The following is a 27,533-nucleotide window of genomic DNA, read 5'->3' on the forward strand; positions in this document are numbered from 1 at the left end:
TCAAATTAGCCCAGTACTAAAAGATAATTCTAAATCAATCTAATAAATGAACTTAGATACCACAGGTAATGATCTTACATCAAGCCAAGCAAATACAAATTTCAACATCAACTCAATGGCTATAATACTAACCATGTCTTTGTATAGTTCTCCAGACTAGTTTCTATCACTGGTTATATAAAATCATTAACAGAAAGTATAGGGTTAGTTGGTAATGTTTTACAAACAAGGATGATTTTTTTCCTAGTTAATGCTTATCAGTTTCTCAACACTATTAGGTAACCTCATGTTAACACATTTTCCCCTTTTGAAAGCTATATGGAAAACACACACACAACTATTCTGATGATAGTTAGCAGCAATGTCATTAAAGCTACAATATTACCACTGGTGGTCCACTCATATTCGTCTATAGAGCTCCCAGGCCAGATGGGGGAGATGTGCTGACTTTTTTTTTTAACCTACACAATACAGTGTATTAAGTGCCACGATAAATGATTCACAGGAATCTATGGCAATGTAGAATTCAAGGAAGCAGATTAAATGATGACTGGGAAAAGGCAGGAATTAAAAGAAGTGATATTCTGTAGGGTCTTAACGTTTGGTAGAAACTTGCCAGGCTGAAAGGACAGTACCATCATCCAGATGTGAAGAACTGCCCGAGCTATGACACTGGAACTTGGAAGTGCGTGGCGGGTGTGTGTGTGTGTGTGTGTGTGTGTGTGTGTGTGTGTCCAGAGGGGTCAAGGGCGGGGCGGGGCAGGGAAGAGGACTGCACTGCTGATGCTTGTGAAGGCCCTGGAGGAGGCCTTGCTAACTTTATCCAACTTTAAAGATAAACTATAAAACCTCCTACGATGTAGGAAGTCCGTTTGATCCAAATTTGAGCACACTTTGAGAGACATTAAATTAGTAGTGCTGATATCCACTCTGTCGACCTACTACAGTTTTTAAAGAAACAGCGCTGAAATATGAGACAAGAAGGATAGGAGACAGGAATCAGTTCTAAAGGCAGAAGGGAGAACACTCCTCTGTAAGCAGGTGGCGGCTAAGGGTTGTTGCTGCTGCCGCTTGGCCCATCTCCCTCGTTCCCTTTCAGCACCACCACGTAAGGTGACAGGCGTGGGCTCCCAGAATGAATTCCTTACTTTTCAAAAAGGAATGTGGGAAAACCACCTCACACGTACATAGTACACCGCAGAGCAACCCGAAGTGAGAGGGGAAACCTCGCCTCCCCTCCCAGTCTGTTGCCGCCTCTTCAGAATAAACAAAGTAAAAACAGGAAAGGAGAGTGGGAAACCCTAGCAAAATCCAGAAGGACAGTAGAAATCCAGAGACAGTTTACAACCCTCCTCTCTGGGCGTCCTCTTCCTTTGCTGCTCCTCATTCCTATTTCACGCTGACAGCCTCACCATCTACCCAAGAAGTTAATGTAAGAATCTAAGACGTGAATTACTCTTTGCTATTCCCGAAAAGCACTGTGCGCTGTTTCTTCTGTTCTAGAAGTTCTGTTTGTAGCAACAAATCTTACTTGAATAAAAAAAAAGTTGAAATCACATGAAAATCAAACACACTGCAGCAGGCAAACAAAAATAAAACATAAAAAACCTTTTCAAAGGACTTCTCTATTATTCAGGCATGGAAGTGAGAGGCATGTTAATAAGCAGATTAGACGCGATTCTAATTAGACACATCCAATTCAAGTGATGACTTGAGAAGTCTTCATTTAATTATATTTTTTAAAAAGCACTATCACTCGGGGCTTCCCTGGTGGCGCAGTGGTTGAGAGTCCGCCTGCCGATGCAGGGGACACGGGTTCGTGCCCCCGTCCGGGAAGATCCCACATGCCGCGGAGCGGCTGGGCCCGTCAGCCATGGCCACTGAGCCTGCATGTCCGGAGCCTGTGCTCCGCAACGGGAGGGGCCACAACAGTGAGAGGCCCACATACCACAAAAAAAAAAAAAAAAAAAAAAAAGCACTATCACTCAATGTGAGTTCTCTCCAAATCACAATTAGGTGCGGGTTTTGTTTTTGAAACACACACATTATGTATTTTATAGCAGTAAGTTAATTTTAAGAGCGAGGTTTTCAAGTTTTACAACCTTGACAGAAATATATTTTAATATTTTGCCCATTTCGAAGGAGATAATTATGAAGTTATCTGAGAGGCAGAGGATCTCCAACACTCAAAATTAACCATTGGTCACTGGGGAAAGTTTTTTACTATGTCATTTGGATTCTGCACATAAACAATTGTCCATCCATTCATTCATTTAATCAACAGATATTTATTGAAAACTACTAAACCGACAGACACGTTTTTGGCAGACACTGGGTATATAGAGATAAACAGGACAAGATACAGTGTCCTCCCCAACCATCCCCATAGAATATGAACACTCAGAGAAAGGTGATCGTGAGAAAGACCAGTTTCACAACAATGTGGTACAGCAACTGCTGGATAAATATAGGATGACAGGGTAGTTCACCCCACAGGCACCTGATTCAGCCTCGAGATTGGGAATGTCAAGAAAGGTTGAGTTTGAGTCCCGAACATAGCTGAATAAACATCATTAAAACACTTCTGAACTGCATCTCTTTTATAGCCTGATGTAATGTCAAGGTTTCATTTCTACTGAAAATTCTCTTAATTAACCTCAATCTAACTGAGACCTCAAATTGAGGAGACCTTCAGAAATGTACCCCTAATTACTGCCACCATCATCTGCTCAAGCAAGTTTCCCTTCAGTTTCTACTATCCTTCACATAAATTCGAGCATATTTTTTTAGCTTCCATTTTTCCATTAGTTTTGCTCAGCTTTTCTCTCCCAACTCCCACAACATCTATTCATTCACCTCCCTGATACCAGCCCACTTAGAGAGGTAACTGAGGGTGCAAATGAGCATGCAGAGACCGAAAGCAACAAGAAGATCTGAGTCTCGTTCTCACATATTGTTATTAACAGCATGCTATTTCTGAAGTCACAGATCACAGTGTGAGAATTAAACTGAAGCATCTCTTTGATGTTTGATGGAATCTTCTAATACCAAGTCCCACTGAGGATGATTTTTTAAAACTAAATAATCTATATGATAGGATCACTGGGCACCTCAAAAACACGGGCTCCAATTAATAGCCCACGGCTTTGTGTAAAAATCTCCCCAAGTGGCTATACGGCTATATTATCCTATATCATGAAATTAGAAGCTGTAGTCCCTTCATAATGCTATGCATTAACCTCATACAGTGCCATCTTTATAGAATAATTTTCTTGCTTTGATAAAATACATTAGCACATCTGTAAATCCAATTCAAAATTTTTCCAAAAGACTAAAAAACCTTCAACTGTGCACGTTTATCCCTCCTCTCCTTACACTATGCCTCAAGACTCTGCAGACTATTTTAGATATCCTAAGGGGAATTATTGTTCCAGGACACTTCACATTATAACCTGAGGACGTTCTTTTCTGTATACAAGTAAGTCCATTACTTTTTTATGCATGTTATATATGTGTGATACATTTGCCCTTTTATAAGAAAAGATTATGGATTTATGATGGCTTTTTTCTTTTTTTCCAGTGCAGATGGGTTTCTTTTTATTGTTTCAGCTTTGTTGAGGAATAACTGACAAAACTGCAATATACTATATTCAACAGGATGATTCAATATACTATATACATTGTGAAAGGATTCCCACCAAGTTAATTAATACATGTATCCCTTCACATATTTACTTTTTTTTTTGATGCATCCACAAGTTCTATTCTTTTAGCAACTTTCAATTATACAATACAGTGTTACAGTCACCATGTTATACCTCAGACCTTATTCATCTTATAACTAAAAGTTTGTACCCTTTTACCAGCCTCTGCCTATTTTTCCCACTCCCCAGCTTCTGGCAACCACAATTCTACTCTCTGTTTCCGTAAGTTTGACTTTTTTATTTTTAAGATTCTACATATAAGATTCTGTCTAGCTTATTTCACTTAGCTTAATTCCTTCCAGGTTCATCCATACAGTTGGGAATGGCAGGATTTCTTTCATAATCAGGCTCAATAATATTCCTCTGTGTGTGTGTGTGTTGTCTCACATTTTCTTGATCCATTCATTCACTGAAGGACACTTGTTTCCATACCTTGACTACTGTGAATAATGCTGCAATGAACATGGGAGTGCAGATATCTCTTCAAGATAATAATTTCATTTCCTTTGAATATATATATCCAGAAATGGAATTGTGGATGGCTTTTTTCTTTACCTTAACTTTTTGAACTGGAAGCATAATTTCATCAAAAAACCTTTTATAAAATTGGGAAGGAATAAAATATGCAAAATCTGTTTTAAGAAAAATCAAAGCAATATCTGACCTTCTTAAAAAAGGCTATGGAAAATATTTCTATTTATGTAATATTATGGATAATTTCACTTTCCACCAATTAATCATGTATTTTTTAATTTTGGATGGAAAAGCCAAAAAAACTATAGACAGTTTCCTTGTCAAGAAGGACACTTCTGAAAAATGAATTAAAAGTGATAAACTCCATAAAGAAATCCTAGGCCAGAAAGAACACGAAGACACCACATGCAGCTTGGAGGGTTGGAGAAAATCGAATTCTGATTGCAATGGGTACAGAGAGCTATGAAGTCAGCAGTTAAGAAAAGGATAATAGGCACATTACTATTAGATCAGGAGCAAAGTACCCCCTTTCTTCTTTTGATTAAAAAGGGAAATCAAGACAAGGCAACATCTAAAAATTCCTTTCTTCTATTGAAGAAAGAGCCAACATCTAAGCTTCACAAAGAAAAATATATACATATAAATAACTAATCAGTCTGTTTGCCCATCTGTTCTGCTTCGCTGTAATGAGTGTTAATACAGCAGCCCACTGGGGGGAAGAAGAAAGACAGCCTGAAAGTGATTCCTAATCTTGAAGCTTTGGTATCCTTGGGCTACTGTTAACACCATTTCACATTTCATTGTGCATGTTAAAGATAATACACAAAGAGATGTCACATTTGACGTGAGGATACTCTGGAAAAGTCAAATCTTCCTATCACCCAGCAATTGCTGGCATCACAGAAGATATTTATTCCTCGTATCACACTCATTTAGTGGCATGACAATTGACAATATGCTATCAACGCCAAAGAAACAGGAATATCTGCTTCTGCTTTCTTTATGGGAAAACGCTCACTTCCACAAGTAATAATTGTACAGAGGTGTCTCTCCGAAACATAACAATAGTAAGTCCTATGCGAGATGATACATTTTTGTTGGGTCTCCGCAGTGAGGTATGAGGACAAGGAGACAAGGCGACAAGTGGAAGGAGCACTGGAAAGGGAGTGGGGATGCTGAGCCCTGGTCGCAAGGGTTACATGCCTGCCTCAGTACCAAGGCTGGGCTGCCTCTCTCTGAGTCTCTTCCTTTTTCAATTTTTTTTTTTTTTTTTTTTTTTTTTTGCAGTACGCAGGCCTCTCAGTGTTGTGGCCTCTCCCCTTGCAGAGCACAGGCTCCGGACGCGCAGGCTCAGCGGCCATGGCTCATGGGCCCAGCCGCTCTGCGGCATGTGGGATCTTCCCAGACCGGAGCACGAACCCGTGTCCCCTGCATCGGCAGGCGGACTCTCAACCACTGCGCCACCAGGGAAGCCCTGAGCCTCTTCCTTTTATTCTATGACCTACCTGAACTTATGTCCAAGTGATGCTGAGGATGAAATTACCACTTATAAAAAGGCCATTTCTCACCTAGACTCGGTTTATTTAGAAACTTTGTTTCAGCACTTACCCAATTAGGATATACTTGCAAATTTTTTTTTCCCAAAATATTTCAGGAAGCCCTATGAGGTCTAAAGATTTATTATGTTTTGGCCCAAGGGTGTTGATTTCAATTGTGTATCAAGTGAAAAAATGAACAAGGCTTAGCTCTCTTATTTCCTCTTTTCTATTCTGCCTTTAATGGATAAAAATAAAAATTTTAAATGTTTCTTATAGAGAGCTGGATAGAAAAAGCTTGTGGAATAATTGTTCTTCAGCTAAGGACTTAGGAGTTTGGTGCCTTTACCCTGTAGCGGAAAACTCTATTCTTGTATTACCTATATGTGTTCACACAGTTCATGCATGGCTGACACTACTTCTGTGAAGGCAAGAGACGAAAATACCAGATCTTGATTAAAGCCACCCATCCACACCAGGGTGAACCTATGCAGAAGAATTAGGCCGTTTCTGGATTTGCTCCTCTGTGATCAAGGCCAATGGCGGCTATTCATGGACTTTTTGAGTTCTCCTTCTTTTCCCACCTCCAAGACTCAGAATACCAAGGGGATTTGCGGGAAGCTGCCAACCTGCATCAGTGGGGAATCTTCTGTACCAAGACACCCATGACCAGGATCTTTTGACAGCTGTGCTGCTGGTTCAGCATGTCACTTGGGACAAATCCATGTGATTTCCTTGTCAGTATCCTAGTAGTAACGGCTGTTTTCCTTCTTTTTTTGGATTGTTTTGAAAATCTAGGTAGATTATGAAACGCTGCGCAAAGCACTTATAAAATGCAAGGTAATGTTCTGTGCATACTCTGCTCTGCCAGGTGCCTGACATTACCTATCAGACTCATGGCTTTTCAGGAGCACTGGGTAGAATCAGTTTGCCCCCATATGTGGCCCTGGAGAAAACGAGAGAAAACAGTTGGAAAGGAAAAAATAAAAATCAAGAAATGACTAGAACATGTAAATAGAATAAGTATGAGTTACTTAAAAAAGCACAATTTGATTCTAATCTAAGCAGATAAGTCATGATCCTTCCTGAATGGCCAATGAAGGACATCCTGGGCGACCTGTGTGTTGAAATGCATTGTGAAGAACAGATAACGATTCCTTGCCTTTGAAGGGCCAGCATTCAGAAACGGCTAACAGATCATAAACATAATAAAGTAAAGTAAAATAAAATTCCAATGACTAATGGACATGGCAAGGAAAATAGGGATCAGAGATGTTCTTCAAAGTCATAGCATATCTCAAGCTAATTAAATTAGTGCTTGTCTCAGCTTTATTTTATGCAACAAGAAATGTAGTAACATCCAGCAAATGTGCTACTCTTAGCAGACCCTTGGAAAGAGACCCTCGGGTAAGAGACCCTCATTTACCGAGGAGGAGGACGGTGAAACAGATGTCACGTCAGTCTTGAGCAGCTGATCCCCTTTAACAACATAAACTAGAACAGAACTGCAGCTGGATTAATCCCTTGGAAATCTGGATGTTACTTTCGTGGTGCTAAGGACAAGGGTTGAATGCCACTGACCTTTGTCTGATGCACACACTGGAAAAAAGACATGGGATGTTTTCCTTACTGAATTACAAAGACTCAACTTTTATACAAGGCTACTGTAGTCCACATTTCTGATTCAATTCAATCTCTAAACTTAATGCAGAAACTTGTATCTCAGCCTTAAACTGGTTACTGTGGTAGATACAAAGAAATATGACCAACAGATACAAAAGGTACAAATTACCCAAACTAACCATTAGAAGCAAACGTGAGAATTGTATAAAAACAAGAAAAGCCTGCTGCTATTTTATTTGTGGCTTCTGGTGCTAATATTTGAGTACATGTATGTTTAGTATCCTCAGAATTATAAAAACTTTGAACGAAGCAATGTAGTAACACTTTGATAAGATGCGAACACTAGAAAAAGTGTTTCTCTCAAAATATAAACGTGCATTCCTCTTTCCTCTCACAATAACCCCTTTCCTCCTTTTTTCCCCTCCCTACTAAAACAAATGAACTCATCCATCAGAGACTGCTGCAAAGTCTGGCCTAACAGTGCTTTCTTTCTCCCAGTCCTCTGCCTCAGGCCACACAATCCCAGGTCTGAGAGGAAGTCAGCAATGACCCAGTGATTGAGTAAACCCATTACTTGCCTGCTGGACTGAGAGCTGTTCACTGAAATGAGTGTCCCTAAGGGAAAGCCTTGGCCATCTGAAATTCTGCCTGCTAGAACCTTCAAGTTCCAACCAGAACAGCTCAATTTCTGGAAGTGGCCCCAAAACGTAGAGAAAGCAAACAGATAAAACCACTTTGTTGGTGAAGGACTCAGTCTCCCTCTGTTATACACACACACACACACACACACACACACACACTAAAAATTCTAGAGATGCAAAGATTACCTCCAGCATTTTGTGATTTTGTAAAGGAAAGGAGTTGTGTGGCATTGGGCAAGTTATTGACTTCACAGGGCCTTGGGTTCTCATTTACAAGATGGGATAAGACTGCATGAATTTTGAGGGAAGCAGATGAGACGATATATGTAAAGTGCTTAGCACAGCCCCTGGCAATTAGTAAAAAAATCAATACATGATAGTTACTGTCATTATCATCACCATCATCATGACTTAATGGGATGGTGATGAACTTTACGAAGAAAGGGGAAGAGGCAAAAGAGACTAGAAAGAAGAGATGGAAAGAGAGATGAGAAGTAAACTGTGGCAGCTTAGTTCTCCTTAGGAACTAAACCAAAGATAAGCAGGCAGGACCGAATACAGACAGAAGCCAAGAAACAGCAGCTCTGCAGCAGGAGAGGCTCATGGCCCTACTGCAGCTCCTGCACAGAGAGCCCTGAGCAGTGCCGTTGTTTCTGCAGCACTGGGGGTGGGCAGGCCAACCTCTGTGTGGACATGCCAGGGCTGTGAAGGCAGAGGCCGCTGTGTGCAGACAAATCAAAGGTCAGTGAGCTCTCCTACACTTTGTCACAGCCTGGATGACTGTGCCACTCACATCTTCCACTCTTAGGTGTTTATGTGTCTGTCTCCTTCACCAGACAGATTTCCAAGGTCATGACCATGTCCTAATTATTCCTCTCTAGATTTCCTCTGCCACAGGTCAGGCACACAGTAGGTCTGCAATATATGGTGAGCAGATGAATTCTCTTAGAAACCTCTTTTCACAAAGAGTCATGGGGGGCTCTTAAAGAAGGGAGCTCTCACATGAAAAGCTACTCAGCATCACTAATTATTAGAGAAATGCAAATCAAAACTACAATGAGGTATCACCTCACACCAGTTAGAATGGGCATCATCAGAAAATCTCCAAACAACAAATGCTGGAGAGGGTGTGGAGAAAAGGGAACCCTCTTGCACTGTTGGTGGGAATGGAGGTTCCTTAAAAAACTAAAAATAGAATTACCATATGACCCAGCAATCCCACCACTGAGCATATACCCAGAGAAAACCATAATTCAAAAAGACACAGGCACCCCAATGTTCATTGCAGCACTATTTACAATAGCCAGGTCATGGAAACAACCTAAATGCCCATCGACAGATGAATGGATAAAGAAGATGTGGTACATATATACAATGGAATATTACTCAGCCATAAAAAGGACTGAAATTGGGTCATTTGTAGAGATGTGGATGGATCTAGAGACTGTCATACAGAGTGAAGTAAGTCAGAAAGAGAAAAACAAATATCATGTATTAACACATATATGTGGAACCTAGAAAAATGGTACAGATGAACTGGTTTGCAGGGCAGAAATTGAGACACAGATGTAGAGAACAAAGGTATGGACACCAATGGGGGGAAGTGGTAGTGGTGGGGAGGTGATGAACTGGGCGATTGGGATTGACATGTGTACACTGATGTGTATATAATGGATGACTAATAAGGACCTGCTGTATAAAAAAGAAAATAAAATTCAAAAAAAAAGAAGGGATTTATCTCTCCTCCGCCTCAGGTCCTAGGTCACCTGCGTGGTCAGTGACCTCTTTAGCGTATCACCAATAGCTATAGTTAAAAATGGTCATCTGAGCCATGAAAGACAATTTAAAATTATGTTCAGTATATACTCCCTAAAAAGATAGGAAGGGAGTTATATGTAATATTATACTAGTATAATGGAATCTTGGAAGCATCTGGTACTTGTATACTTGTCCCTAATCTGCCCAAGAAAACTGTGCTATTTATTTATTTCAACAACCATTTTTTGGTAACTTGTTTAGTTCTCAACATTTCACTAGGGACCAGAGATTCCAAAATGGATAAGTCAGCCAACCTTGACTGTGCATGTCCTGACTGTCAGTTAGAGTCTAGAGCCGCGCTTCTAAAACTCAACCATCTGAAAAATCAAGGGTTTGGTTTTGTTTTTGCTGAAATTTAAATCTTTGCTAAGCTTTCCATGACAAGGAACTTTTTAAGGACGATGTCCTCAGAGGGCCAAACAAATTGAAAGTATAAATAACCATTTTCAGGTAGCACAAATCAATGTCCCTTTAAAAAACAAAACGAAAAAAAGCACTTCAGTTCTCATGCTGCTCTCAAGAAATGCATAGGACTTTTGGGAACTTCATCGATTTTGTACAGCTCAGTCAAAAAACGCATTCTGTGTGATCATCTACTTAAAGAAAACAAACTGTAAGAAGCTGAGAGAAAACAGACCTAGGAGGACAAAGCAAAATCAGGTGAGGAATAACCACTCCTCCCTAATGTACCAGCAGATGCTGTTCTGCTCCTGACGAGTTCATTCCTGACTCTGCACTGGGCAGTCTTTCCACATACCTACCATGGTTTCGGTGATGTTTAGTGGGGTTTGAGACCACAAACACATAAAGGGAGGGTAAGAAGCTTTTCCCTGGCCTTGACGTTCATCTTCAGCCATTGAAAAGCTATTGAGGAACATCTAGGATTACAGGTTATGAGTTATTAGGATCTTGTAAATGTTACCAAAATTTGCAGTCTACTCTAAAACAGTTATTTGAAATCAGCCCAAATGTTCCCCATTTGAAGTAGCGTAATTACTGAACATGGTGTTCCTTCCCGCTTGTCCAACACAAGGTACTTAGAGAAAGAGACCAGAGGGACAAGCCTGGTAGGACCCGACAATGCAGGCAGGAGCCACACGACTGGGGCCCACCAACAGGAGACCATAGCTCAGCATCCAGACAACCTGGCCAGCACCTCTTGGCATTAACACTCTCCAAGGATCCACCTTCAGTTCCAGTCTGACACATGAAGGTTTCAAGTCTTTGTCTGAAAAAGAGAACTAAATGCATGGCTTGATGGTAAACACTTCTGTTGGAGAAAGACATGGCAGAAATGGGTTACGTTTAGGGTCTGACCCCGTTCTATTCTAACAAGGCCTTTGGCCAGCTGTCATCTCTGTGGGACCTCTAGCGGGGTCCAGGCTGAGGCAGTTTTGGTCCTGGATATGACAAAGGCACATCTGGCAAGCTGCTTAGTATTCCCGTATCTGAAAGGAAGTCACGCCCATATCGTCTCTATGACATCACTGCCATTACCACCCTAGGAATGGTACTGCAAAAATAAAAGACATAAATTTTCTAATTCCAAGATCTCCCTGAAAATGTTAAGGAATTTTTACGATTCACAAATTCAATTTTGTATTTGTAAATCGTGTTCTGAACCCTTTAAACCTCTCACCATTCATGAGCATTTTCCAGGCCACAGATTTTGTGTCTTTGCTGTTTTGAGAAAGGAAAAAGTCACAAGGCAATGTCCAATGGACATCAGGATGGTCCTATTGGCAGTTTTAAAAACATCAGAACATGATTCAAATTTTTAGTAAAAAACTGTACTTCTCATAAGTTAGTAATTATCCCATTAATTTTCTACAACTAAGACAAATTAAGATGCTTATTGCATTGATTCTGTCAAGTCCTTCCCCTGGTCCAAAACCCTCCAAGACTCACTCTGCCTCTAGGGTAAAGCCCAAGATACTTGGACTTTCAAGCTAGACACGGCCTCAAGGACCACTGAGGTCAAGGTTCTTAATTTTACGTATGAGAAGACTGAAGTCTAAGGAGCTTAGGCAACTTACTCAGGGTCCCCGAGGACCAGACCCATGGACTCACTGTTGCCTCTTGCTACTGCTCCAAGGTAACCAGCATCCTTTTCATCTCATCAGGTGGGTCTCACAGACCACCCTTCTCCCTCGATATTCTGCTCACATGCCTGCCTCTCTACTTCTGCTTAAGTCTTTACTCTTCCAGGAAGAAGACTTCACACCATTTCATGCCTTCCTTCAATCCTCTCTTTCCTAAACTCTTACTTGTAGAGTCAATTATTTGGTGTTTCTCAGGCATCTCTCTCTAAATAGACACTAAGTACTTGGAGGGCAGAAACCATCTCCTGTATGTCTCCCCTGCTATGTTGGAGGCCCAACTAGACAGAGTAGGAACTCAATAAACCCGCTTCAAAATAGCCAGCAGCAGGCTGGCTTTGTCTTCCCACCTCTGCACCTGCTATCCTCTGCCTTGAAGGTTCTCCCTCCTTACCTCTGCCTGGTTGAAATTCTGGTATGAGCTGTCCCTCCCCAAAGGTCTCAGAATACCTGATAGAACCCTTCGCAGCCCTCATATAGTGCAGAATATTCTTAATTCCTAACTGCCCATCTATTGGTTCCATAAGTCTAGGGTATAAACTCCTTGGGAGACACAGATTATGAATTTCTTGCTTCCTACTGTATCCCTAGCTTCTAACGGTGCTTAGCTCAGGATATGTGCTCAGGAAATAAATAAGGAATGAAGGCCCCCAGAAGAAAGTCTGAACTCCTCATGGAAATCAAGGCTTTCCATGCACATCTCCAATCTCATCCAGCTTTCTACAGGCATATTGCTCTAGCCAGTCTAGTCTTTAGCTACTAACCCCTGAACATACTTTCATATTCTAACCCGAACTGCCTCTGGCTCATGGTCTCACCTTAGATAGAAAGCCCTCCTGTTATTCATCTCCGCCTGTTTTCAAATTCTACCCATCCTTCAAGGTCCAGAACAAGTCTTATCATCTCTAAGAAAACTTGCTCCAGGCCACGCAGATCTTCCTCTTCTCTAAATTCATCAGCATGTGTTCACATGGCTCATTCATCGCCTGTTCATGTTGCTGCAAGTCCACAGTTATCTTTCCATCTCGGTGGAACCTGGCCTATGGAATCCCCTTTCCTCTGAAGTCAGCTCTTACCTCTCCATTTAGGACGTAATTATATACATGGTCTTGGGACATCTCCTGCACCATTGTTTTATATTGTTAACTGTTGTCTTGGTATCCTAGTCTACTTATAAATTTTTCAAGGCAAGTCATGCTTTCGATGTCTTTGATCCTCTGCAATTCTTTGCACAAAGTAGGAAATTAATAAATATTCGTTACTTGACATGTTAGCTAGAAAGCAAAGATATGCAGGAGGAGAGAACTACGAAAATTATAAAAAGTAACTTTTGCCAAAAGTGAAGTTGAAGTTTCTGATTATTAGAGGCTGTCTAATAAGGTCAAATGGTGATAGTATAATTACACCATCATTTGGTAAAATTACTCTCTGAATAAAGGTTACTTTTAAATAGAAACTTTTGTCCATATGATAAAAAATTATGAATAGAAAACAACAGAAAAGGAATAAAAAAGGAAAGAAATAAAAACATATACCCAAGATTCACACACACACACACACACACACACACACACACACACACACACACTCCCCTACCCCTACATCAGGAGGGCTGGCTGTAGCACCCACAACTGCATCAGCTGACTTTTATGACAAGGTCTAGTTCATGACTGAGTTAACATCATGGCTTTCTACAAACGCTTGCCCAACAACTCCCTGAACATGAACAAAATAATTCTTCCAGAGTTGCAGGGAGAGGAGGGAGGAGTACCAATCTCTTTTTCCTACTTGGCCATAAACATTTCCTTACAGTAATTAGTTTTTGATGGACTGTGCCTAACTATTTATTTATTTTATATCTCACCATACTCCGCCCCCCCTCCCCACGCAATGTGTACAGCAGCTGCTTTCAACCATAAATAGCAACTTTAGAATACAAATGCTGTGTTGGGGGATCAGTAATTCAGGGTTCAGTAAGCTAGCAACAGTACGTCAAGACCTCCTAATCTACACCCTCAACTACCAAATGGCCACACACCCCCAAGACACGGGCCTGTAAACCCACTGTTCAGATCAGGGTTGGCTAATCACAAATCGATAGTGGCCAGCAACAGAAATATCACAAAACAGAGGAGCCTCTTTGCTGGGCTCCAAAAGCCAGGGGATAAAGGGATATAAATAGGAACCTAGGAAGCACACACACGACTAGGAACTAGAGGCCACAGAGTTGCCAGTTAGGATTTGGTCCTGGGAAAATCCAAGTTAGTCAGCATCTAGAACCCTCTAACAACCCCCACCTCACATGGGTTTTATATGCCAAAGGCTGAACACACGTTTTAGTGAAAATGAATTTTAGTTCCATTACCAGGAACGTTCTCCTAGCTGAAGACAAGAAGGAGAGAAAAGGACACTTTAATTTTTTTTCTAATAAATTAATGAAAACTGAATTCTCATCTCTGAGACATATTACCAGAAAGAAAATGAAGACTCATGCCCTCCTCCCCGTTGTTTAGTTTGGTTTTATCATCACCTCATCCATCTCGCTTTAATGGACCTGGGGTTTCTAGGGGCATTTGTAGTGAAGGGTCCTCCATTTCTTAAAAAATATACATATTTCACTGGTTTCCTTTCTCTAGCCAATAGTGAAGGTCATGATATAGGAAAGCAGCATAACAATGTGGTTTTTTTGTTTTGTTTTGTTTGCGGTACGTGGGCCTCTCAGCTGTGGCCTCTCCCGTTGCGGCTCCGGACGCGCAGGCTCAGCGGCCATGGCTCACGGGCCCAGCCGCTCCGCGGCATGTGGGATCTTCCCGGACCGGGGCACGAACCCGTGTCCCCTGCATCGGCAGGCGGACTCTCAACCACTGCGCCACCAGGGAAGCCCAACAATGTGGTTTTTTAATCAACCACTCCAGCAGTGGCAAAAAGAGATGAAATGTGGGAGGCTGTTTATTAGTATATCAAAGAGAAAGTGAAATTCCCCATAGGGTGACACGATCATTTGTTTTCCCCAAGGAAGCAAACAAATGAAATAGAAATAAAACAGGAGGCTACCCTTCATCATTCATGGTGTAATGAGCTCTTGCGATTAACCATTCTCCTTCCTTGTTACACTCACTTCCAAAAAACAGATGTACAATGACATCAGCAAAACAGTCAAAGATCATCAATCTGTAAGACAGGAAATGCAGCAGCTAGACTTGCATCCTCTTTAAACATGAGCTGACCCCTGGCTGGTGGCTCTGGCTCTGCTGTGCGGGAAACGGGCTCACCGATAAGAGGTATTTGGGTAGCAGCAGTGAAAAGGAGGATTTACTGGTAGCAGTACCCTAGGACAGGGAGACCCAAACTTGCCACGGCTCTCCACACCAGGTGGCCGCCTATACAGTGTGCTTAAAGTCAAAAATCTTAGACTCATTGAATCCAGTAAGAAGTATGCAGTTGGTACTTCTCCCCCCTCCAACTCAACCACCTATTATTAGAAGCTGGACACCAACAACATTCTGTCAAGACTCAAGACAGAGTATGTAAGACATGGGGAAGCCCTGTCCACTGACATTAGGACAGTCTAGTAGATGGACAAGGCTACCACACTGGCATACAAGGAACACCCAGTTCAAGTCCTGATTGACTGGTGCTCCGAGGTCCTAAGCAAGAGGTCTGGCCGACAGAATGGATGATGTGGGTGCTCCTGGGTCATGGGAGCAGGGCAAGGTGCTGATACTGAGAACGCTACCCCTAGCAGTGATGCTCAGATGACGGCAGGCATCAACATTTTCTGGAGAAAAAATGGAGACAAAGAAGACAGGGAAAATGGAGATGAGTTGGAGATATGGAAGGAAACTTGTCCTCAATGTCAAACAGTGATGGAGAGCTAGGGAATTCAGGGCCCCTGCTGGCATCACAGACATAAGAACAACTGATGCGTATATACCACTTTACCACGTGTGGAGCCTTTCACACACGCTGGCTCTGTCAATCTGCCAGGGTCTTCAAGCAGATGATTCAGAAGACACTGACAACGCAACCCTAGACGCCAGTAAAGTTAATCCAGATCTAGGGCACCCCTGGCTGGAGAGGTTAGAAAGGGGAAATGCTCCCTTAGGTAAAGGGGTAGTCACCCCGTTTTGATTTCCTCTGCTTGAGAGTAACAGGATTTTAGTGGAAAAGCATCGATAAGAGTATCAGAGCATATTCAATGGCATTTACAGCATCACTGACCTTGTTACCTCTTGCTGGCACCTCCGCAACTCAATTTCTATTGAATGTCTACTGAAGCTGCGTTTTACTGGGGATGTAAATAACCATGAAGGATCCTGATTCTCCTGACAATGGTAGCAGTTGCTTGAAGGAGCAGAGTGAACACTTGGACTGGGGGACACACTGCGTGACTTCCCTCCACGGCTTGCTAGTCCCCCACCCCTAACCTGTTTCTATCACTACCTACCAAGATGATTGTGAATGAAATCTGTGGCTAAGATGTCTAGAGAAAAGCAATGATGGTTTCCAGCATAACAGAGAGGAAATGCGTTGTTCTCTCTAGGATGCGCCCTCGCGCTCTCTGCTCTCTTGGTTGTGGAAAGGGCTGTGCAGGTAGTCCCGGTACGGAAAAGTCCTGAAGAACAGAAAGAGTTGGAGAGAAATGGGGTGCAAGGAAAAGACATGCTGAGCAGCCGTCAGGGTGGAGGAGCCTGGAAGCCACCATAGGAAAAGTGAAAAATAAGGGGATGGAGGCAAAAGCTTTTACCACTGCTTTCCTCGCAGAGTCAACTCAATCCCTAGACTCCACTCTAAGTGTTGGGTTTCTAGGAAGCCTCCTGTGATCTCTGTTCCCTGCCCCCACCGCCCGGGTGCCCTCAGCTCTTCCAGCACTTCCCACACCACGTCCACACTGCCTGCTCATGTCTGTCTCCCAAACTAGACCATGAGGGACAGAAGCACAGGCTCTCTTATTCACCAAAAAAACCCAGAAAATAATAATCTATCCCCAACTCCTAGCACAGTCACTGTTGCATAGAAGGTGTTCAACACCTGTTTGCCAAATAGTATGAATCTTAAACATGGAGATGTTAATAAACAGCGGCCGTAACAATCCCAGGGCAGCTTTGGAATCTTAAACCAATACAGAGCACAACAAACTAATAAAACCCTCATGAAAAGATGCTCAACATCACTAATTGTTAGAGAAATGCAAATCAAAACTACAGTGAGGTATCACCTCACTCTGGTCAGAATGGCCATCATCAAAAAATCTGCAACCAGTAAATGCTGGAAAGCATGTGGAGAAAAGGGAACCCTCCTGCACTGTTGGTGGGAATGTAAATTGATACAGCCACTATGGAGAACAGTATGGAGGTTCCTTAAAAAACTAAAAATAAGAGCTACCATATGACCCAGCAATCCCACTACTGGGCATATACCCTGAGAAAACCGTAATTCAAAAGGACACATGTACCCCAACGTTCACTGCAGCGCTATTTACAATTGCCAGGAAATGGAAACAACCTAAATGTCCAACAACAGATGAATGGATAAATGATACATATATACGATGGAATATCACTCAGCCATAAAAGGGAACGAAATTGGGTCATTTGTAGAGATGTGGATGGACCTAGAGCCTGCCATACAGAGTGAAGTAAGCCACAAAGAGAAAAACAAATATCGTATATTAACGCATATAAGTGGAATCTAGAAAAATGGTACAGATGAACCTATTTGTAGGATGCAGGAATAGAGACGCAGACGTAGAGAACGGATATATGGACACAGCGGGGGTGGGGGAAGGGGAGGGTGGATGAACTGGGAGATTAGGTCTGACATAAATACACTACCATGTGTAAAACAGATAGCTAGTGGGAACCTGCTGTATAGCACAGGGAGCTCAGCTCGGTGCTCTGTGACAACCTAATGGGTGGGACTGGGGGATATATGTACACATATAGCTGTTTCACTTCATTGTACAGCAGAAACTAACACAACATCGTAATAGCAATTTTACTCCAATAAAAAAAAAAAGTGAAAAAAAGAAAGTCACTCAGTCACTGGGAAATAAACAAGGAGAGCTGTGTGCAGTTTATTCAGTATTCCACAAGGCCAAATGAGGCATTTTTATAACTGGCATCAATTCCCTAAGGGTACAGGTTTCACACGTTGTACTCTTTGACCTAAAAGTGTTACAAGCAAGCTTTAAAAGTGTCTGACTAACCCTTCACCTTCCCCAGGAACAACTTATATGTTAGAAAAATATAGCCCATTCTGTTAAGGTAATGCATTTCTTAAATGTCAAGCTATTTACTAAAATAAATTACTCCCCAAACCACTTTCTAATCTACCTTTCTAGTGAAGACAGTACAAGCTGATAGGAAAAGTCATCTATCATGTGAGTGTTCCCCTGCAGAAACAAAATTATCTCATAACATACAACACAACGTGATATGCAGAAAATGCAGTCAAATAATGTTTAATGTGATTATTACTAAGATACCCTGCAGTTTTTTTTTAAAACATACACTTTACTCAAGGAATGGCAAAATCTTTGATAGAATTCCCTATAAAACAGAGACACATGATAAAGCTACGAATACTACTCTAATTCCTATTTATTTAAATTTGCCACAGACTCATTTATGCAAGAGTTAAATTTCTCGCTCTCTCTGAAGTGCCAGCATTCTATGATCATTTTGTTTCCTGACACAAATTTTAAGGCCCCTTAAATTCTGAATTAGTCTAAATTTGATTCGTTTAAAATTCTTTTTATGGCATACATTTAGACATGAATTAAAATTAATTCTGTTATGAGAAATTTCCAATCGCTTGTGATAACTGGCAACAAGCCAGACTGTTGTAAAAGCCAGAGTTGGTGTAAATAAATGAAGATGTTAAATTGAAATACTTTTGGAGCTGTTTCAAATTATAGCAGAGCCAAAACCATATCCATTTACCATTCAGTACACATATGCCAAGCATAATATATAGTTTTTTATTGCTTCAAATAGTCTAGATCTAGCAGTGGATATGTTAACTCCGTTAGAGAAGATTCATTTTATCTGTTTCCCCATTGGGACCCAACACAGATGAATGAATGATTAGAAGATTGTAACAAACCTTTTCCCCCTATCAATCTTTGGTTAAATTCCCAAAGAGAAGCAAATATTAGCAGAAGATGGACAAAAGGCCAAACGCCACTGGAACAATCTGTACTCGACACCACAAAATAGTAATAGTTCTTCTACTGAGATCAGTTAGCCAGGCTTTAAATACTTTGGCCCCCAGCCAAAGCTCCATGAGGGCAGGACCATGAGTCTCCTAGGGCCCAAGTATCGCTCACACCTAGCACAGGACACTCGACTCCACTTACAGAGGCAGGATGGAGCAGTTATAAGAACCCACGCTTTGGAGTCAGACAGATTAGGGAAGAAACAGGATCTACTATTTACCAGCTATGAGACCCAGGGAAAGTTAATTAATCTCTTAAACTTCAGTTTCCTCTTCTATAAAATGAATATAAAACCATCTACCTTGGAGGGTAGTTCTGAGCATTTGAAACAGTGTCTACAAAGCAACTACCATGTAGGCACTTAGTAGATCCTTATAGAAGACAGCTCTCATTATAAATAAGGGAATATGTATCAGGAAGTACACATGTCATTAAATGATAAAAAAGGCTACGACTGCCTAAATGATATTTACACTAAGCTTCACCCCCATAAAAATGCCTCAGGACACTCAAAACTGATGCAATCTCACTTTCCCTTTATCTGTTACAGCCTGTAACAAATCAGACCGAAGATGGGGAAGTAAGCACACTGACAGCTGGCAAGATTCCCATCAAAGAGGCACAAAAAAGAACTATCAGCAGATGCAAGAGTCCAGCCACGCAGCACAGGGACAGCGGCTTTCAGCTGACTGAGCCCCCAAACCAGTCTTCACGTGGATGATCACAAAGAGGTCCGATTGCCTGCAGCATATTGATTCCACTTCAGAAAGCAAGAGAGAGAGAATCTATGCAAAAAAACCATTTCTATCCTACTAGTTCGCCTCTACCACCCGCAGCTGGAATCCAGGTCTCTTTCCTTTGGGTTCTCGTAGCACTTTGCTTGCTTCTCCACCACAGAGCTCCTTACGGTTTTTCTTTTTTTTTTTTTTATTTATTTTTTATTTATTTTTTAACATCTTTATTGGAGTATAACTGCTTTACAATGGTTAGTTTCTGCTTTATAACAAAGTGAATCAGTTATACATATACATATGTCCCCATATCTCCTCCCTCTTGCATCTCCCTCCCTCCCACCCCTCCAAGGGGTCACAAAGCACTGAGCTGCTCTCCCTGTGCTATGTGGCTGCTTCCCACTAGCGATCTATTTTACGTTTGGTAGTGTATATATGTCCATGCCACTCTCTCACTTCGTCCCAGCTTACCCTTCCCCCTCCCCATGTCCTCAAGTCCATTATCTACGTCTGCATCTTTATTCCTGTCCTGCCCCTAGGTTCTTCATAACCATCTTTTTTTTTAAGATTCCATATATACGTGTTAGCATACGGTATTTGTTTTTCTCTCTCTGACTTACTTCACACTGTATGACAGTCTCTAGGACCATCCACCTCACTACAAATAACTCAATTTCGTTTCTTTTTATGGCTGAGTAATATTCCATTGTATACATGTGCCACATCTTCTTTATCCATTCCTTACAGTCTATTTGGTGTTAGTCTACATGTCAGGAGAACATAAGCTTCTTGAAAGCAGGTAACCATTGTTATTCATCTTTGTTCAGTAAGTGTTTGCTGAATGTGCCAATTTTCCTCTCAAGATGACAGATGCAATTCTAGTAACTTCTACGTCCCCAACAAGTTCTCTCCTACGAGTAAGAAACTCAATTCGGGACACACTGTAAATATCCGCAGCTTACTGCTTTACTCAACAACACCATCTTCTTATGGAGCATTTATTTACAATTCTAACATTTTGGCAGCCATGTTATCATAATTATAAGGCAAGGCATAACATCAAACCAAATGATCAGCATCACCTTTTCCACCAAGCTGCCCCAGATAACTTCGCTTGGTTAGGTCTTCTCTCTCCTTCCAAATGCTGCGACCATTCATTCAATTTTTCAGTCAACATTTACTGCTGCTGTGGGCCAGCACTAGATTAGGCACACCTGGACATATATATATATCTATACAGATAAAAGTATTTGCCTCCAGTGGAGCGATTGTTAGAGAGTAAAAGAGGTGAGCAAGTAAGAAACTGTGATACCATGAGATGGTTGATACGGCTAGCATAAAGCCAAATAACAAAGGATGCCTGGACGGATTCAAGAAAGACTGTGCAGAAAGTGGGATCTGAGTGGACACTCGGAGACTTTCAGCAGGAAAAATATCAACTCTGGGGCTTGTGTTATCATAATTGTTTCTAAAGGGGAAGAGTGGGAATATTTTACTATGAAAGAAGATAAACATATCATAACCTTTCTGAAGATCAAGTTTCTATTGCAGACGTGAACTCTTCATGTTGCCTTTAAGCTGTTAGCTATGATAATGAAATTACTTAACTTGATTAATCAAAGAGGAAGTTAAATTTAAGCAGGAAGCAATGAAAAGACATCACGTGTCAACCTGACAACTCACAGCAAGTAAGAACCATGTTCCAGTGCATGCATACACACACACACACACACACACACACACACACACACACACACACTCCCTCTCTCTCTCTCTCTCTCTCTCTCTCTCTCTCTAGTATGTACACAGAGAATTATGCAGCTGCTTTTTATTTTGGTTATCATTGGAAAGTTTATTGGAAATTCAGCATAAAGGGTTTCTTACGCTCTGACCTCATCTTGTACAAGCCATATTTGTGATACAGCATATCAGGTCCACTGATCTAAACACAAATGACATGATGAAAGGAGAAACAGCCCAGAGAAAAACAGAACAGAATGAAAACACTCTGATTTTAGGAAAGGCTGATACAATGAGTCTTCTTCAGTCTGTAAAGGTAAAGCTCCAAAGGGGACAGAAGGGTGTAAAAGAGGGAAAAAGAACTTGAGTAACTATACACGCTACACACATCAGAGAATTACGTAGCTTCCTGATGTGTTCCCAGGGTCTATTAAAAATTTGACAGTGAGAACCCAAAATGAAGACTCATAATATCCCCAAATCTGAATGTTATACATTCATCTAATCATAACCTCTTTCAGCAGATATTTATTCAGGGCCCAGCATGGGCCAGGAGTAATTCTAGGTGCTTGAGATCTGACGGGGACAAGAAAGACATGGAGCCTTAAGTGGTCACTGTGAAAGAGATTATGGTAAATCTTGATATTAGCAACCCCAGAAAGGTAACCATTTATGGTTGTATTTTCACTGCTTTCCCCAAAGAGAGAAAATACTGGAGCAAACACAACACCATAGGGAGAATGAATAAAAAGAACATAGATATATAAATATATGTATATGTATACCCTTATCACTTTGCTGTACACCTGAAACTAACACAATATTGTAAATCAACCATACTTCAATAGAAAGAAAGAAAGAAAGAAAGAGAGAGAGAGAGAGAGAAAGGAACATAGAAAGGGAGAAAAGAAAGACTGATTCTAATTTGCGGGTGGGGGAGGGAAGCTGGCTATCTCACAGCTACTTTCTAAGACTTTATTTCTCAAACTGTGATCTAGGGACCAACAGGATTGGGATTCACCTGGGATCCTTTTAGGAAAACAGAATCTCAGGCTCCACCCTAGACCTCAGAATCTGCAATTCTAACAAGATCCCCAGTGACTCGTATGCACGAAGAAGTTTCATAAGCACTGTTCCAACAGGTTTTATTTACAAGCTGAATCACCTTACATTTGTGGCTGAAGGTGACCTCTAAGGCTCCTTCCAGCTTTGAGACAGTACAGTGACACTGGCACCGCAAGTCTGGAGAGGGCTCACTTAAGCCTTCTAAAATGTCAGGTTAGGGACAAACCTACAAATACTGTATACTCTTTACAAAGTGGAACTTGGAGGAATACAAAATTCTGATGACAGGATAGTTATAACAGACATACACGACCCCTCACACTTCATAAATTCTAATCCCTAATGTCAGAATCTAGACCGTTCTGAAATAAGGATATAATTAACTTATTAAAAATAGCCTATATAAAAGAAATATATTTACTACCCCCTAATTCCTCCAAAGAATGTCAGTATCTGAGAACAGTTTGTTACTTGCTTGGGATCAGTAATTTATAATTCTAAGGAATTTAGGGAAACTGCACCATGGTACCAGACAATGTTGAGAGATCCTGTCTCTTTCATATGTTTGAGACTCATGGGTTATGTTGCCCACTGCTGTTGGATTTACCACTAAATTTACCTCTAATTTATCTGTGACTGTAATTACTGACTTGATTTACACCAACTCTGATAATAGATTATCCATACAAAATTCAAAGTTCCTAATCTACTCAACCATATCTTACTGAATGAAGTGTATCAAATATACCAAAAATATCAAAACTTGAGTGCTTCCCTGGTGGCACAGTGATTGAGAGTCCGCCTGCCGACGCAGGGGACACGGATTCGTGCCCCGGTCCGGGAAGATCCCACATGGCGCGGAGCGGCTGGGCCCGTGAGCCATGGCCGCTGGGCCTGCGCGTCCGGAGCCTGTGCTCCGCAACGGGAGAGGCCACAGCAGTGAGAGGTCCGCGTACCGCAAAAAAAAACTTGAAATATTCCTAGCCTTTCCTTTGATTTTCAGCTTCAATTACTGTATAAGGATTACGTTTTAAATATACGCAATTCCCTACTTACTGTCTTTCCAAAAGTAAATAAAACAAAAGAAATTCACTCTCTATATGAAATTTTTAGTGTTTTCCTTATGGATCTGCTGCTATTGGTTTATGTTTAGCATAAAGCACTCAGAGTCCCCACATGATGCATGTTAGCCTTCTATTCATACAATGCTGTGTTTCTTTTTTTTTTTTTAATAAATTTATTTATTTATTTTTGGCTGCATTGGGTCTTTGTTGCTGCGCACAGGCTTCCTCTAGTTGCGGCGAGCGAGGGCTACTCTTCCTTGCAGTGCATGGGCTCCTCCTCGTCATGGTGGCTTCTCTTGTTGCGGAGCACGGGCTCTAGGTGCACGGGCTCAGTAGTTGTGGCGCACGGGCTTAGTTGCTCCGCGGCATGTGGGATCTTCCCAGACCAAGGCTTGAACTCGTGTCCCCTCAATTGGCAGGCAGACTCCCAACCACTACGCCACCAGGGAAGTCCCAATGCTGTGTTTCTTGTTTTTCAAGTTTAGAAAGAAATTTCAATCCATCTCTCCAACCGCCAGAAAGAAAGATTAAATATAACCTTCTCTTTCGGAGTTGACTTTTCAAAATTGCAATTTAAAAACCCATTCTGGGGGAAGCTGGAGAGCAGCCTCCTTAAACTCTGAGGTAGACAAAAGCTGTAACATATCGGGCACTCGCTGTCCCTTAATCCCTGAAGTTTCACACATAAAACTAACAGCTATTTCTTGAACAGCAAGTCAAACACGGCAGCTCTGAACAAATAACCTAATAAAAAAAGAGTTTGGGTTGGGATTTCTTTAGAGATTAAAGACTAAAATAGGTGGCGATGTCAAAGAAAGTCAAGGCTTTGGAACAAAAGGGGATATTAACATCGGTAGGTTCAGCAAAAGACGGAAAAGACAAAACACTGAAACACAGACCTATGTTTACACTGGGTTGTCTCCTTTAGGAAAACGAGACAGTAGTTTCATGAGAAACGCGGATCTAGCAAAAACGTGTTCCTTTGAAATCTTATGGAAAGCAAAGAAAGAATTGCAAAACAAAAGCAAAGCACAGGCAAAGGCATGGCTTTGGGCTCTACCTGCACTTACGGCAATGCTGCATTTACCTGGGGCTCCACGGGTGCCAGCTGAGTTCTCCCCTCTGCTCATAGAATCTCTGGAGGACCGAATGGGGCTCAGTTCTTCCAGATGAGTTTGGCTACAACACAACTCTGGCATCCTCTCCCCGAAGTGATGTGGGCTGTGGCCCTCACCACTTAAGAGACATTTCATAGTATACTTCCCAGCTCTAAGATTTTTCTAGAAACAGGCTGTGGCTCCTCGTGAGGCAGCTTGTTTACCACTGAGGAGGGAAATAGCCGAATAGACACCAGTGGCCCCTGGAACATAGCAATCCTCTCAGCAAAGGGCTTTATGCTTCCTTCTGACTGAAAGTTTTCCACTCACGAGGCCAGGGAAAGGCCAGCCACAAACAATAGAGGTGAGGGAAAACTACTAAATTTTTAAAAGGCTTTCAAAATTGCTCATCAACTAGAGCAGTTTATAGTAAAACTGTGCTGGGTCACAAGAAAGACAGAGAGAGCTCAAGAGGGGACAGGCGGCATCAACAAGCAATTTAGAGATTTTGTTCCTACCTCTTAGAACCCGAACAATCCCACCCATCTAGTGTGACACCACAAACAAAGTGATTCACAGAAATTCTTATGTGTTATTTAGCTAGAAAAAGGCCAACCAAAGTTTGTTCTGCGCCACCAGGCACACAAACAGGTCCGTGAAAAGCTATACAAATCACAGCCCGGCTACGTGCAAACAACGCATGTGGTGGTTACACCCTCTTCTGCCACCAGTCCACGCTGGGGTCAGGCTGATAATACACAAGGCAAGTATGACCTTATTTCCCAAGCAGAAAACCACAGAGCTTACTTTGGGGCAACCCTTAATGTTGCTGCTTCTGATAAACACAACATTATCCAGTGACCCACATCCGACGGTGACCCCACCAATGATGTGAGAAGTGCCGTCTCCCTTTGGACTGGTAAGACCACAATTGCAAAGATGGGGAATTTTGCTCTGCACTAGGCTTTGGGGATTCTAGAAACCAAAATCTTTCTAAAGGGGATAAGCCTTTCATAGGAGACACGGTGGTGATACCATCACTCCTGCCAACCGAACCTTCTACCTTTTGTTAATGAGAAGTAAGTTCCCTCCAAGAAGCAGTCCATAAAATTTTCACCAGGAACACTTCTGTATCACACACACACGTCTAGGCGTTTAAGATGCATTCTGTACACTACCCAGAGGGGAATTTCATTTAAGGAGTCGGCTTCGACTTCTGATTTCAATGTCACGAAATATTTCACCTTCCAGGGAAAGCAAAAGATCACTTGGGGATTGGCTGGCACTTTTATTCATCTCCAGTAACAAACTAACATTAACATCTATTTCTAAAAATGAAATTATTTATAAAGGATGTAATCAGTCAATGGAGCATGTGCTCCTGAAGTTTATAAACATGGAAAACTTCCGCTTTCAGATGCTTATCATTTGCTAATGCCCTTTTTGTGAACTTGGAGAAGAGGCTTCCAGCGCTGCAAGATACTCACTTGGGGGGTAAAACCAGCTGCTAACTTTTAATTCATTTGTTTTTGAACATACTGTGTACCCATGCCTAAGTTTTTAGAGAAGTGTGTGTGTGTGTGTGTGTGTGTGTGTGTGTGTGTGTGTATAGAGATTTTTAGAGCCTCAAAGCACAATATTACAACTGTTGATGAGCAGATTGAGATTAAAACCAATGTCCCCAAATTGGGTAAAAATAAAAAATTTTAAAAAGAAAAGGGCATGGCGATTATTTTTGTGTCCTTCATTTTTTCAAATCACAGCTTTAATAAGCAATTTTTATGCTAGTGAATTCAGAAGTCAACTGACACTTCTTTTTTCTCCATCCTCACTTCTGATTTTAAAGAATAAAAGAACTCATTAGCACAGAAAAATGAGTTAGATTTTCTTCCTGACCTTTATAAAGCCTTTCATCCAGATGAAATTTAATTAAGTTCAATACTGATATGGACACAGCAGAGAGCAGGAAAGTTAAAGAAAAGGACAGGCAATTTGGTTATATGTTTATGTTGGTAACCTTTATCTAGCTATGTGTGTTTGCGTGTGTGTGCGCGTGTACACCTTTTGGGCATGCCACAACCTACCAGGTAGGTACCTCACCTCTGCTGCTTGTCACCATAAAACTCACAGATTTCTTATTCTTTGTATTAAAGCATTGTTGATATCCATTAAAATGCACATACTGTTGGGCTAACAACATATTCTACCATTAACCCTTCCCTGATTTAGTGCTCCAGGTTAACTGGTTAGACACCTAGCAAGTTCTGACTGGGGGCAGGGGGAGTCCGGGAAAGGGCAGCGATGAGCACCCTGCCTGGGGAGCATTGGGCTTGGAGGGTCCCAGAGAGGCCTGCACACCGTGTGGAGGCCGTGCTCTGCATTTCAATGACCCCAGGGAATCAAGTAAAGGGGTGCTTCTCTGATGGAACCCTGGGCAACGAAACTTGCATGCAACCTCTGTGCACCATCCCCTCAATGAATGTACCAGGCATCCACCTACGACCTCACTGTGCTGTCTTCTAAACAAGTGACTCATACGCCTGGAATCAAAGACACCACACACCCTGATCCTACCATAAAGATACCTCCCTCCATCTTGTGTTCTGTCTCACCCACACCCCACACACCAGACAGAAAGACTTTTATGTGATGTCCCAAATTCAGTGTAAGCCTTGCTTTCCTATCATGACTAAGGGCTAGCAGATCCTGCCTTCTCCACCATG

At 41.7% G+C, this 27,533-nt stretch overlaps 1 protein-coding gene across 3 annotated transcripts in view; it reads right to left on the reverse strand.

The window, feature by feature from the left end:
* Positions 1-27,533, reverse strand: part of LOC307194867 (uncharacterized protein C1orf21) — a 225,083-nt gene that overhangs the window by 148,810 nt on the left and 48,740 nt on the right. Inside the window, exon 1 of one of the 3 annotated variants that reach the window (XM_079938243.1) lies at positions 24,801-24,910. The exons of the other annotated variants lie outside the window; for them this stretch is intronic. The gene's annotated coding sequence lies outside the window, so the exon portion shown is untranslated. Of the gene's footprint in view, positions 1-24,800; positions 24,911-27,533 lie in introns of those variants that run through there. 3 annotated transcript variants of the gene reach the window in all.

The sequence above is a fragment of the Stenella coeruleoalba genome (assembly GCF_951394435.1).
Source record: "Stenella coeruleoalba genome assembly, chromosome: 1".
NCBI lineage: Eukaryota > Metazoa > Chordata > Mammalia > Artiodactyla > Delphinidae > Stenella > Stenella coeruleoalba.